Source organism: Gracilinanus agilis, chromosome 3 (genome assembly GCF_016433145.1).
Source record: "Gracilinanus agilis isolate LMUSP501 chromosome 3, AgileGrace, whole genome shotgun sequence".
Lineage (NCBI taxonomy): Eukaryota > Metazoa > Chordata > Mammalia > Didelphimorphia > Didelphidae > Gracilinanus > Gracilinanus agilis.
The window spans coordinates 367,224,371-367,237,295 of record NC_058132.1 but is presented as its reverse complement, the minus strand read 5'-3'; positions in this window follow the sequence as shown (position 1 = coordinate 367,237,295).

Genomic DNA, 12,925 nt, shown 5'->3' with positions numbered 1-12,925 from the left:
AAATCTACCATGATGAAATATTTAGTCTGACTTGGAATGGAAGAAATTATAGCAGCTGGACTTGGAACAACTGGATAAGTTTTGATGACATAATCATTTACCACTCTTAGATCCTGAATAAATCAGTAAACTGGTCGGCCATTTTTATCTACTTTTGACTTCTTTATAGGCAAAATTAATGTATTGTTCTCAGAAAAACATGGTATTATTATCCCTTGTTGGATTAGAGACTCAATTATTGGGTTTATATCATCTATTGCCTCCTTAGTTAAGGGATGTTGAGGCACACAAGTAACTTGTCCTTCCTTTTTCCTCACTCTGACTGGAGTAGCTGATATTAGCAACCCAACATCTGTGGATGATCTTGACCACAAATCCTTGGCTATATCCTCAAGTATTGGATAGATAGTACCTAAGTCATCCTCTGTACTGCTGGAATCTAAGAAAAGCAATGGAAAGACCTTCAAAGATTCCTCTGGGAGATGTAAAGAAATATCACCAGATTCAGTACATTGGATAGTAGCACCGAATTTACACAGCAAATCCCTTCCCAAAAGATTCATTGAACATTCTGGAACACACAAAAATGTGTGTGTTCCAGAAAGGGGTCCTAGAGTTACCATTTTTGTTTGCAATTTAGCTACTTTCTGATTTATGCCTGTAGCACCAACTACATCTATTGTACCAACAGCTCTACAAGTCTCAGGAAAACTTTGAAAAACTGATTTACTGGCTCCCATATTGATGAGAAGATTGTAAATCTGATCTCCAAGAGTTTCACATACATATGGTTCTGTACTATTGGGAGGTTGGAAAGTTTCCAACACAGGATCTAAAACAGTAACATCAGAACAAAGCTTAGCTATTTCCTGTCCATCCAAGTTAACATCATTTTGAATTACAGAATTTTCCCAGGATTTTACACCTTTGGTCCTTTTCACCTGTATTCTGGTATCATTGTTCTTATTTACAATCAAATTATCCTTAATCAAACCACAATTTCCATTATTCTTCTTAATTCCATACTTACTAGAACTTCTAACACCATTTAAAATACTATTTTTCTTTTTCTCAGAATTATTTACAACACTAATCAAATTATTACCTACACCATATAAATCATTATCAATTTTAATCAAATTATTACCAATACTAGTTAAATTACTACTACCAGTGGGTAAATTACCATTAACATTGATTAAATTACAATTTACATGATTACCAGTATTTAATTCAGATAATTTAACATTAACACCATTCAAATTTTCATTAATTCTCTTCAAATTATCATTCACATTGATTAAACTATCATTGATTCCTTTTAAAGTAACATTAACACTGATCAACTCATTACAGTTATTAATTAAATTCTTATTATCACCAATTAAATCATTATTAACACCAAGTGAACCATTTCCATTATCCACAATTACATTATCATTATCTTTAAAACGTACAATTTCAGCAACATTCAGTTGATTCCCATTACCTTGATTAATTACTTCTCAATTTTGAGCACACCTTCATAATGAAGCTGTCCCTCCATTCAGGTTACCATGATTAACATTCCCCTGGACAACATGACTATATTTTGGTCGGTTCCCAGCCTTTATGCAATCCTGTGTCATTGCCATATTAGGAGCTTGAACACCCTGGCAGTGTGCATTTTGGCATTGGAACACATTTTGCTGGCTATTTCCATAATTAAATCCATTATTCCAATTATTTCCCCTATTTCCATAATTATTAGCAAACCTATTAAATCCATTATTATTATTATTATTATTGTATCTCTGCCCATATGATCTTCTTCTAAACCTACATTCTCTGGCAAAATGTTCAACTAGGCCACAAACATAATATGATTGCTGTCTTTGATATCTTGTGTTTACATTAGCATTATTCTTATAGTTATTAGCACTATTTTTCTTTCTGGATGCCCTGAATGCTGCCACTGCTTTTATCTCACTGATTTCCTTATTATTTGCCCTACTATATGCCTCTCTCAGTGGTTTGCTGAGGCTCTCAATCATTGCATCCTTTTCATGATTCCCTCTATCCTTTTCCTAAGCAGAAACATAAGTGGCCTTTTTCTTCAGTTCATCCAGGCTCAGAAGTTCCCAATTTGGATAGTTGTCATTAAAAAACTTCCTCACCTGAGGAACAACATTTCTCACAAATATGTGCTTAATATGTTCAATGGTGGTGTCTTCCAGGACATTCATGCCCAAGTAAATTTCATCAGCTTCTATGATATGATCTAAGAATGTAGTTGGTGTCTCCTGATTAGTCTGCCTCACTTTTTCAAATTTTGACCAAGAGTTAGGAAATCTCGAATTCTTCTCCATTACCTTAATTAATGATTCCCTTGCCTGTTTTAGCTTCTGTAAATTGGAACTGAATTTAAATCCAGGTCCTCCCAGGCTACAGGCCATGGTGTCATCCCCTCAGTATTTCTCGTCGCTTCTACAAACTTATTTCTATCATGATTGGATGATATCTCCCCTAAAACATGCCAACAGTCCTCAAAATCTGGGTCATGTGCCTTAACCAATGCTCTAAAGATTTTAACAAATTTGCCACCATCATCATGGAAGTTAAGGATTTTCCTTTTCAAATTCTCCACATCCTCCATTCTAAATCTAGTGTGCTGTCTCACATGAAAAATCCCATCATCTCTTACTAAAGGAAGGTTGAGTAGGGGGAAAAGATTAACCAGTTTGTTTTCCTTATTTAAAGCCTTTTTTCCAATTCTGCCTTAGAATGTTCAGATTTAACACCTTTACCAGTATTTCCATCATTACCATTACCAGGAGTTCAACCATAATCACCACCAGTTTGCATATACATCTTCAAATTGTCTATTTTAACTTGAATTAACTTTAACAATTGCTTCATCTCTGAATCTATAAAACACCAGGTAACCACAATCTTGCAACAATAATTAATATGAAAAAATATCCATCTTATTTTGTATATGATGTAACCAGTTAAAACAATAATATGTTTGTGTGCTATAATAGTCAGAATAGTTATGGTAAGAATAGGTTGGGCTACCTCAAAATCCAATATAACTCTGCAATACCTGGGTATGATCTTACACCACAAGTATGAGATAAACAACATCCCTTGCCATAACCCCAGTAGCAAATAATCCATACAGTCTTCAATTACCATTTTCCCAAACACTGACACAAAGGACCAGGGGGTCAGCAATACAGTAGTGTTATTAGCCACAAGGAAAGACTAAAGACTAATAGCTAACAGAAATATAACAACATTTCCACAACAATACCAATTTACAATCAAACAGGGTAACACAAACAATAAAAGGCAAAAAAATTGGGGAAAAACCCTTTCTCTGTTACTATTCTAGCCTCAATAGTATATTTACTTCACACAGAGATTTTATCAATGAACTTGGGTGGGAGGTAAGCAGTTATGAGTAGCTCACCACTGGCTGGGAGCTTTCATCCCACAGCCAATGGCTGTACCCCCCCCAGAATGTTCAGAATCCTCTGACTTCCAGTCTGGCTCTGTGTGTCCAAGAGAGAACTTCCTATCCCCCTGTTAACCCATCATCTGTGTATGCCAAACTCTTATGGGGAAAACAGGGGAGTTAACCTAAATATTATATGGGTTCAGAAGGGTGAGTAGGAGAAAGGAATGGACAATAGGTGGGGACTTAAGAAGTTAGGGAAACTAGGTTTAGCTCTGTAAGGGGGAAAAAGGGGGGTTTATGGGTTCAATATATTAAAAGATGATCACCAGAGGATAGAACTATTATCAATCCTCAATTAAGAATAATCTCAAATCAAAATTGACTTTCATGGAAATTTATTTTCAATTGAGAAGAGAGAGGAAGTAAGGAAATAAGAATTTATCTCACTAATTAATCCAGGTAGATCTTAACCCTCATCTGAGGGGTAAAGGGCCTGAGGCCTGGAGGTGAATGGAGCAAACTTTATTCACAGAGTCTATAAAAAGAAGTTTCTTAATAGAAGTTCAGGAAGATTCAGTCTTTAAACTCACCACGTAGAACAATCTCAGTCACAAACCAGCAAATCTCCCTCAGTTCCCCTTCACAAAACCAGAAGACCATAACTAGACACTCTCTTCCACCAAAGACCTCCACTGACTGAGGACCTTCTCCTTTTAAAGGGGTCACTTATGCCTCACATCCTCTGCCTCCATCCTAATTGCATGACCAATCACAATAGACGATTCTAATAGACCACACAGGGGACAGTTAAGTTGATTCTGATTCGTCACTCACTCAAGCACATGTGGGTTAGGACCTTCCAAGATTGGAGGTACTCTCACCTTTGGTGATTAAATCTAAAGATGCGCAGTAGAATTAATCTAATTATCACAGCTGTTAAAGGGAATGACTGTTAACAGGAGTGACAGTTAAGCCCTAACTGTCACCCTGCTCCACCTAGACAAGGGATAAAAACAGAGTATAATAAATACACAAACTATGGGAACTTTAAGGTATGAAGGAAACAGGGAAACAGTTTAATTGTTTTTGAGAGGATAGGAGAGGGGTTGAGGTGAAACTATGTCTAACTGCCCAGGACTGCAGTCAAAAGGGTAACTTCCTTAGCCAACCTGGCTTGGCTAGCTGACAGCTTGGCTAAGGACCTGAGGAAGAGGGCTTGAGTTTGGGTTACCACAACTGATCCAGAGATGTCTTCAAGATACCAGAAACTAACTCCTCCACAGCTGATGATCCAAAAGTAACCACGTAGGGAGAGATGTCTGTAAACTGTCCACCAGAACACAGGCCTCTTTCCTACTCAGAGTTGACTTGCAGTATGATATCTTCAGCCTTTAGAACTTTCACCTATCTCCAAGATCCCAGGTCAAATAGGGACTGCTGATTTCACTTCTGTTCCAAGCCCCTCACAAAACAGCAATGTCTGTTGCTTAGCTCTCTTCTCTCTCCCCTTGCATTCCATTCAGAATGTCCATGACTTCCATCAAGGCTTTCCCTAATATGCTTGCAAAAATCTGCTTTTACACTTTTAAAGCCTATACCTATTACACTATATTTGCCAAGAAACATCCAAAATAATATGAAAGATCATAAATGAGTACCAGGTTCTAGGCTTATATATTAATTCAATAGTTCTTTTACTTTCTATTTTATTAATTTCTCCTTCAATTTTTAGTATCTATAATTTAGTTTTTATCTGAGGATTTTTAATTTGTTCACTTTCTAGTTGTTTTTTTTATTTGCATGCACAATTCATTGAACTTTGCCATCCCTAATTTGTTAATGTATGCATTCAAGGATATAAATTTTCCCCTGAGTACTGCTTTGGCTCCATCCCATAGATTTTGGTAGAATGTCTCATCATTGTCATTCTCTTCAATGAAATTATTAAATGTTACTATAATTTGTTCTTTAACTAACTAATTTTGGAGAATCATATTATTTAATTTCCAATTAATTTTTTATTTGCCTTTCCATGTACCCTTACTAATTATTTTTATTATCACATTAAGATCTAAATAGTTTGCATTTATTATTTCTGCTCTTTTGCATTTGTTTGTAATGTTTCTATGCCCTAGTATATGGTCAGTCTTTGGGAATGTACCATCTGCTAATGAAAAGAAGGTATTTCTTTTTGTCCCTATTTATTTTTCTCCATGTGTTTATTAAGTCTATTTTTCTAAGATTTCATTCACCTCCCTTATGTCTTTCTTATTTTTTTTTGTTTGATTTATCTAGAGCTGATAGAGGACAGTTCAGTTCTCCCACTACTATAGTTTTACTATCTATTTCCTCCTTGAACTTTGCAAATTTCTCCTTTAGAAATTTTGATGCTATACCATATATGTATGTATATGTTTATATTTGGTGTATACATGTTAAGTAGTGATATTTCCTCATTGTCTATACTGCCTTTTATAGGGATGTAATTACCTTCCCTATTGCTTTTAATCAAATCTATTTTTACTTTGGTTTTGTCAGATATCATGACTGCTATTCCTACCTTCTTTTTCTCAGTTGAAGTCTAATAGACTTTGCTCCAGCATTTTACCTTTACCCAGTGTGTGTCTACCTATCTCGTGTTTGTTTCTTGTAGACAATATATGGTAGGATTTTGTTTTCTAATCCACTCTGTTATTTGCTTCCATTTTATGGGTGCGTTATGATTGTTACCTGTGCATTCCCCAACATTTTGACATCTTTTCCTAATTCTGCCCTTTCTTCTTTCGCTATTTCCTTTTAAAACAATGATTTGCATTTACTCAGTCCCCCTAATCCCCACCCTTATTTTATTTCCCTTTCTGCTCCCTACATTTTGTTCCCCTCATTATTTTTAGGATCTATTAAATTCCCTCCCCCCTCTCTTTTCCTTCCTTGTAGTACTACATGCCCTACTCCCTCCTTGGTTTTTCCCTTCTATCTTTCCCTGTAGGGTAAGATGGAATGAGATACCCTAATGGATCTAGCTGCTCTTTCCTCTCAGAATTGTTTCCACTGAGAGTAATGTATTACCTATTAACACTTTCTTCCTCTCCTTCTTATAATAGCAATTTTCCCCTCCCCTTCCTATACACCTCTTTGTTAGGTATAGATTATCCTATTTTTTCTTATTCCTTCTAGTTTCTCTTGGTGCTGTTTTCTATTTCCTCCCCCTTTTCCTTTTTTTGCTATTATTTTAGACCACTTAGTACTCCAACCTCATCCCATGAATAATTCTTCTAATTACTATAATAGTTAATGCAATTTTTGAGAGATACAATAAACATTTTTTCCATATAGGAATATAAACAATTTGATATTATTGAAGCCCTTAAAGAAGAAAAAACTTTCCCCTCTCTTTCTTAATTACCTTTTCATGTTCCTCTTGTTTTTTGGGATATCAAACTTTCCACTTAGTTCTGGGGTTTTCTTTTACATACTTGGAAATCTTCTATTTTGTTGAATGCCCATACTTTCACCTGGTAATGTATAGTCAGTTTTCATGAGGAGGTGATACTTGGTAGTAGACTCAATTCTCTTGTCTTTCTGAATATCATATTCCAAACCTTGAAGTCTTTAAATGTGGAGGCTGCCAGATCCTGGGTAATCCTGATTGGTACCCCTTGATATCTGAATTGTCTCTTTCTGGCTTCGTGTAAATTTTTTTTCCCTCAACTTGGAAGCTCTTGAATTTGGCAATTATATTCCTTTGAGTTGTCTTTTGAGGATTTAATGTAGAAGATCTATGGATACCTTCAATATCTATTTTTCCCTCTTGTTGAAGAAGATCAGGGCAATTTCTTTGGATAATTTCTTGTGGTATGCTGTTCCAGTTTGTTTCTGAGTTTTCAAGTAGACCAATGATTCTCAAACTGTGTGTTCTAAACCAGGTTTCTTGATCAGTCATTTACTCAGTGAAATATATCATGTTTCCTTCTATTTTGTCAGTCTTTTGACTTTGCTTTATTAATTCTTGCTGTCTTGTGAGATCATTAGCTTCTATTTGCCCAATTCTAGTCTTTAAAGTCCCACTTTCTGATTTAATCTTTTGATTTTCCCTTTTGGTCTGGTCTATTCTGCTTTTCATGGCTTCCAGCAGGTCATTTCTATTCTTCAATTTGCTTATTGTTTCATTTGCTTTCTATACCTCAGTTTCCAAGTGTGAAAATTTGTCTTTTAAACTGTTATTTTCTTTTTGAATTCTTTCCCACTTTTCTTCCCAAATCTCTTCTGCCTTTCTCATGATCTCAGATTTGAACTCTTCAAGAGCTTGTGACAAATTTTCATTTGTTTGGAAGGTTTGAATGTGTTTACTTGTTTGTCCTCCTCTGCTGTCTCCTCTGTGGTCTGTATTTTTTCTTCATAAAAATTATCCATGATAAGTGCCTTTCTCTTGTTTTTTTAGTGGTTTCTTGGGCATTGCTGGACATCACTATGCCGTTTTTTCCTTCCCAGCCATAATTCTGAGTGAGAAAGGCAGGCTTTCTGTTTATAGAGCTAAGGAGCAATTTTTTCCTGTGGCTACTTTTCAATCTGTGGCTTCTACTATGTACCACCCCTCTTCACTCTATCTCAGTGCACAAGGTCTATGCTCTTCAACCTTCTGGGGTCTCAAGTTTAGCTGCTCTCAGAGGTAAGTCCCTCGTGGTCTTAGTCAGGTGCAAGAACCTAGAGATTGTCCCATGCTTGCTCTGATTCTGGAGAGTGGGCTCTGATTCTGGCACCCTGGCACTGTCTCTGGTACCACAGGTGGGGTGGGGGAGGGTTGATCAACTCATGTTTTGGTAGGAGCTATTTCACCCGCTTATAGCATCAAAATGCCCAAATCCCATGGACCTTCAAAGCTGCACCCTTTTGTTGAATCCCTTTATTTATCTGAACTTCTTTTTGTGTCCTCTTGAAGTATCATATATTGGGTAGTGGTGAGGAGAGGAAGCACTCTGCTTCTACTCTGCAGTCATCTTAACCCAGAACACAATTAAAATTTTTTGAGCAGAGGAGTGATGTCATAACAGTACTTTAGGAATATCAGCTTGGAATAGCATTACTTATACTACTAAGCATTTAATAAAATGCCTTTTACCTCATATGAATACTAATTTAACTGTATTGCAATAATAATTCATTGTGGATAATTACTTTAGTTAATCAACAAAGATGAGACCTTTAGATGAGGCTCATTTGTCTAGAGAAGTGATGGGCAAATTATTCCCCATGGGCCAGATCCAGGCCATAGTTTGCCCAACACTGCCTTAAGCAATTCCCTAATCACTACATCTAGATGTGGGGGCATAGTAATTAGGGAATTGCTTAATGCAGTGATGGGCAAACTATGGTCTGGATCTGGTCCTCAGGGAATAGTTTGCCCCTCACTGGTCTAGAGTGAACTACTATCTCATCTCTGCCTCCTGGTTTCTCTTGCTTCCTAGAAGAAACAGCTAAAATCCTACATGTTATAGGATGCATTTAGTGATCACCTTCATTCTAGTGCCTTCCCTCTATTTATTATTTCCATTTTGCCTCAGATTTAACTTCTACATATATCATTGTTTGCATGTTGTCTCCTCTGATTGCCTATCATCTCCTTGAGAAGAGAAGATTTTGTTTTCTTTCTTTTCACTTCTCATTTTTGTGCTTGGCACATAGTAGAAACTTAGCAAATATTTATTTACTGACTATATAATAAGGCATCTATGCCAATACCCACTTTCCCACATTGCAAAGAGAAAGGCAGGAAGATGTATTCTTTGAAGCTATTCTTACATTTTTACCCTTGAAATGAGAATATCACTTTGTTAGCTTTATATCACTATATAAACAGCATGTGTTTTCTAGCAAGGAGGTCATGCATGAATTCTCTCTACAGATATCTATTTTCCCAAGAGAAGAAAACAAAATTTACTGAATTACAGGGAAAATTCATTTGGGAAACATGCTACAGTTATTATATGTTTCTTATGGTTAAAGGACTTGAAATTAAGAGCAAATTACTATGAATTAGGGACAGGAAGAAAGGAGGGTATGATAGAAAGCATAAGTTTTACTCAAAAGAAGCAATATCAACAATAAAAAATTGCAATTCATACAGAGAAAAGTACCATTCTGAGATAGTTTAAGAACCAGGAGCAATACAAGGTGAAGGTGTGTAGTATAAATCATTTTGTGCATTTAAATTATACTGATGTTTTTGTTTGTTTGTACAGTCAGGAGTTTTATTTTGATTTTATTTTATATTACTTTTTCAGATTACATTTAGATACAACTTTAATAATCATTTTCTGACATTTTATAATTCATTTTCTCTCTCCTTCAATCCCTCTTTATTCTGTGAGATGGCAGGTAATATGATATATATTATACATTTGCTTCTGTTAACATAAATGAAATCATGTGAAATTGAATATGAAGTATGATCTAGAAGGGACACAAAGGATAGATTGATTGGACATTGTGGGACAGAACAGTTTTATAGACCTCACTTTAGTAATACCAATGGCAGCATATTATTATGAAGATAAGGTATACAGAGTATTCAGAGAAGATTAGCACCTCTTAAACGAAGTATTGCTAAGTCCTTTTGTCATTGTTACTTTCCTTCTTTGATGTCCTCCAGTAAGCCAGAGCTCACCTATGGTTCTAAGAAGCTGTAGCATGTATAGGACCATATCTCATGAAACCATCTTGGCAGATGATGAAACCAGATTAAGGGTAACCAATAGGGCCTCAAACCAGGTGGAGAATATGAACAATTTGTTCCAAGTTAAAGTTCCATTTGTTAAAGTGGAGGAAGTATGAAATGTGGAGTGCTTAGAAGTTGGTTAGACATTGAAGAAACACATCCCATTGCATCCTGAGCTATCACCAGTTCTTAGTTTTGTCTTGTCTCTAGACTTCAACAACTCTTGAAGACAGGTTGAGGCTCACAACTTCACACAATACTGCCTTATTTAAATCAAAATTATGCCTGAGCAAAAAAAAACATTATCCATACCATTTTACCCTTTTTCATTTTCAGCTTTTTTTTTGTCTTGAGGAGCTTACCTTTTAATAGGGTTACATTTTATGGACAGAAGAATCAATAACAAGAAGATGAAATATGTGGAGATGTGGTGGGTTCCTTGCCTTTGGAGGGTTTTAAATGAAGGTTAGATGACACCTTGTCACATTCATTACAGTCCTTTCAGGTATGAGTGGCTTCAGGTGATTGTTTAGATCCTTTCCAAATCTCAAATTCAAGAAGAGTGATTAAATTTGGACATGATGACACCTTTTTGTTCACTGTATTTGAGCTGGCTTGCTCCCTCTCCATGATGATCTCACTTGCATTGTTGTTCTATTACTTTTCTTCTCCCATTCTCTATCACTTCATTTGAGTCATCCCATTCTTCTGTGGTTTCTCAAAAGTTGTTATACCTTATAGTACCGTAATATGTTGTTATAGCCATGTAGCACAATTTAGTCAGCCATTTTCCTGTAATGAGGGTCACATTTTGTTTATAACTTATCATAATTTATATGTCCTTATTTTATTATTTCTCATTATTTTTTCCCACCTCGAAGTTCTGTGGCACTGGGCAAGTAATGAAATAGCTGAATAAGCTACATCGATAGTAGTAGTTGTATTCACAATCTTACACACAGGTAGTACATGAAATGTGTGCACCCCTATGAACAACCCCAAATCCAGCATCTCTTGTGAGAGAACTCAGCAAGCATCACATACAAATAGCAATCCTGAGTGAAACAAGAGTAGTAAATAATGTTCAGGTTACCTGAAATGGAGTTGAATAAATGTCTTTCTGGAGGGGTAGTGGTTATTAGGAAACCAGTGAAGCTGTCATGTTTCACATCTTGACCTAATTTAGTCATCAAGCTTGTATACATCCCCAAAGGACTGAATGATAGCCTCATGACAATGTGATTGTCACTTGTAGGAAAGAACCATGTTGCCATCATCATTGTATATGTTCCCACCATAACAAACCCTGATGAGATCATATAAAAATTTTATGAAGACTTCAAGATCCTCATGAACATTGTTTGGAAAAAGGACAAGTTTATGATTCTCATTGACTTTAATGTCAGGAGTAGGCATAAAGTAACATAAATTGCAGAGTATTCTTGAAAGTAACAGAGTTAGAAATATTAGAAGCAAATTTTCACCAAAAAAATCTTCTGTTTATCTAAATTCATTAAAACTTTATGGATGTACCTTCCTAACAAACATTGGCATTTAATAGACTATGACATTGTAAGGAGAAGAGACAGCCTGGATAAGAGACTGATAGATTTAATGTGTGGCACAGAGTGCTGAACTGATCAGAGACTTATCCTTTAAGTTATACATTCACATTTTAAAAAGTGGCTTTCCTACAGCTCTACTACTAGAAATATAAAGGTAGAATAGATGACACAGAACAGAAGGAAAGAGGAAGAAAGGAAACGAGAAAAAACATTTACTAAGTAAATACTATAGCCTATTTATGGGTCAAAGTCATAAGGTACATTTCAACTACCCAACACTGAAGGAGTCATACTGATCAGTGATAAGAATGTGATCTTGGAGACATAAATGGAATACTGCAACAGTGTTGTTGAAAAAACATCATCAACTAACTGTGAAGCCATTGATCATATATTTCTAAGTTTTAAGACAATCCCTCTATAGCCCAGTTTCCTGAGGAAGAGGTAAAGTCATTAGATATATTTCTTGTGGCAAAATGCCTATTACTGATTCAACTGCAGAAAAGATTTATAAGTCAAAGGGTCACTGCTCATACACAAGCTGATTACATGACAAGAGCAGATTATCCCCTAGAAGACAAAAGATGTTTCAATTGCTCATTTCTATAAAGAAAAAAGAAATACATTGATCTGTGACAATCATAAGTGGGTTTCTCTCTTTGACATTGCTGACAAGATTCTTTTTAAAGTCCTCCTTAATCACTTGATTATTCACCTGGAAGATGGTCATCTACCCAAGAGCCAGTATGGCCTCCAAGAGGATCAAGAAATGATTTATATGATGTTTCCTGATCAACTACTCCAGAAGAAATATGAGGAACAGAACAGAAGTTTCTATGCAACATTCATTGATCTGGCCAAGGTATCTGATACTCTAATTCATGAGAATTTGTGGAAGCTAATGGACAATTTTTATTGTCTGAAAAAGTTCATAATAGTTGTATGCCAGGTTCATGGCAGCATGCTTGCACAGATTTTGGATAATGATAGGTGCTTTCATGCTTTTTCAGTCAGCAATGGTTTGTTCCTATGCTTTTTACCATGATGTTTTTTTTTTACTTAGTTTTAAAATTTAATATTATCTCTGTTTTATTATAGCTGTATTTTTATTTCTTTCTTTTCTTTTTTTAACATTTATTAATATTCATTTTTAACATGGTTACATGATTCATGCTCCTCCTTTCCCCTTCAACCCCCCCCCCC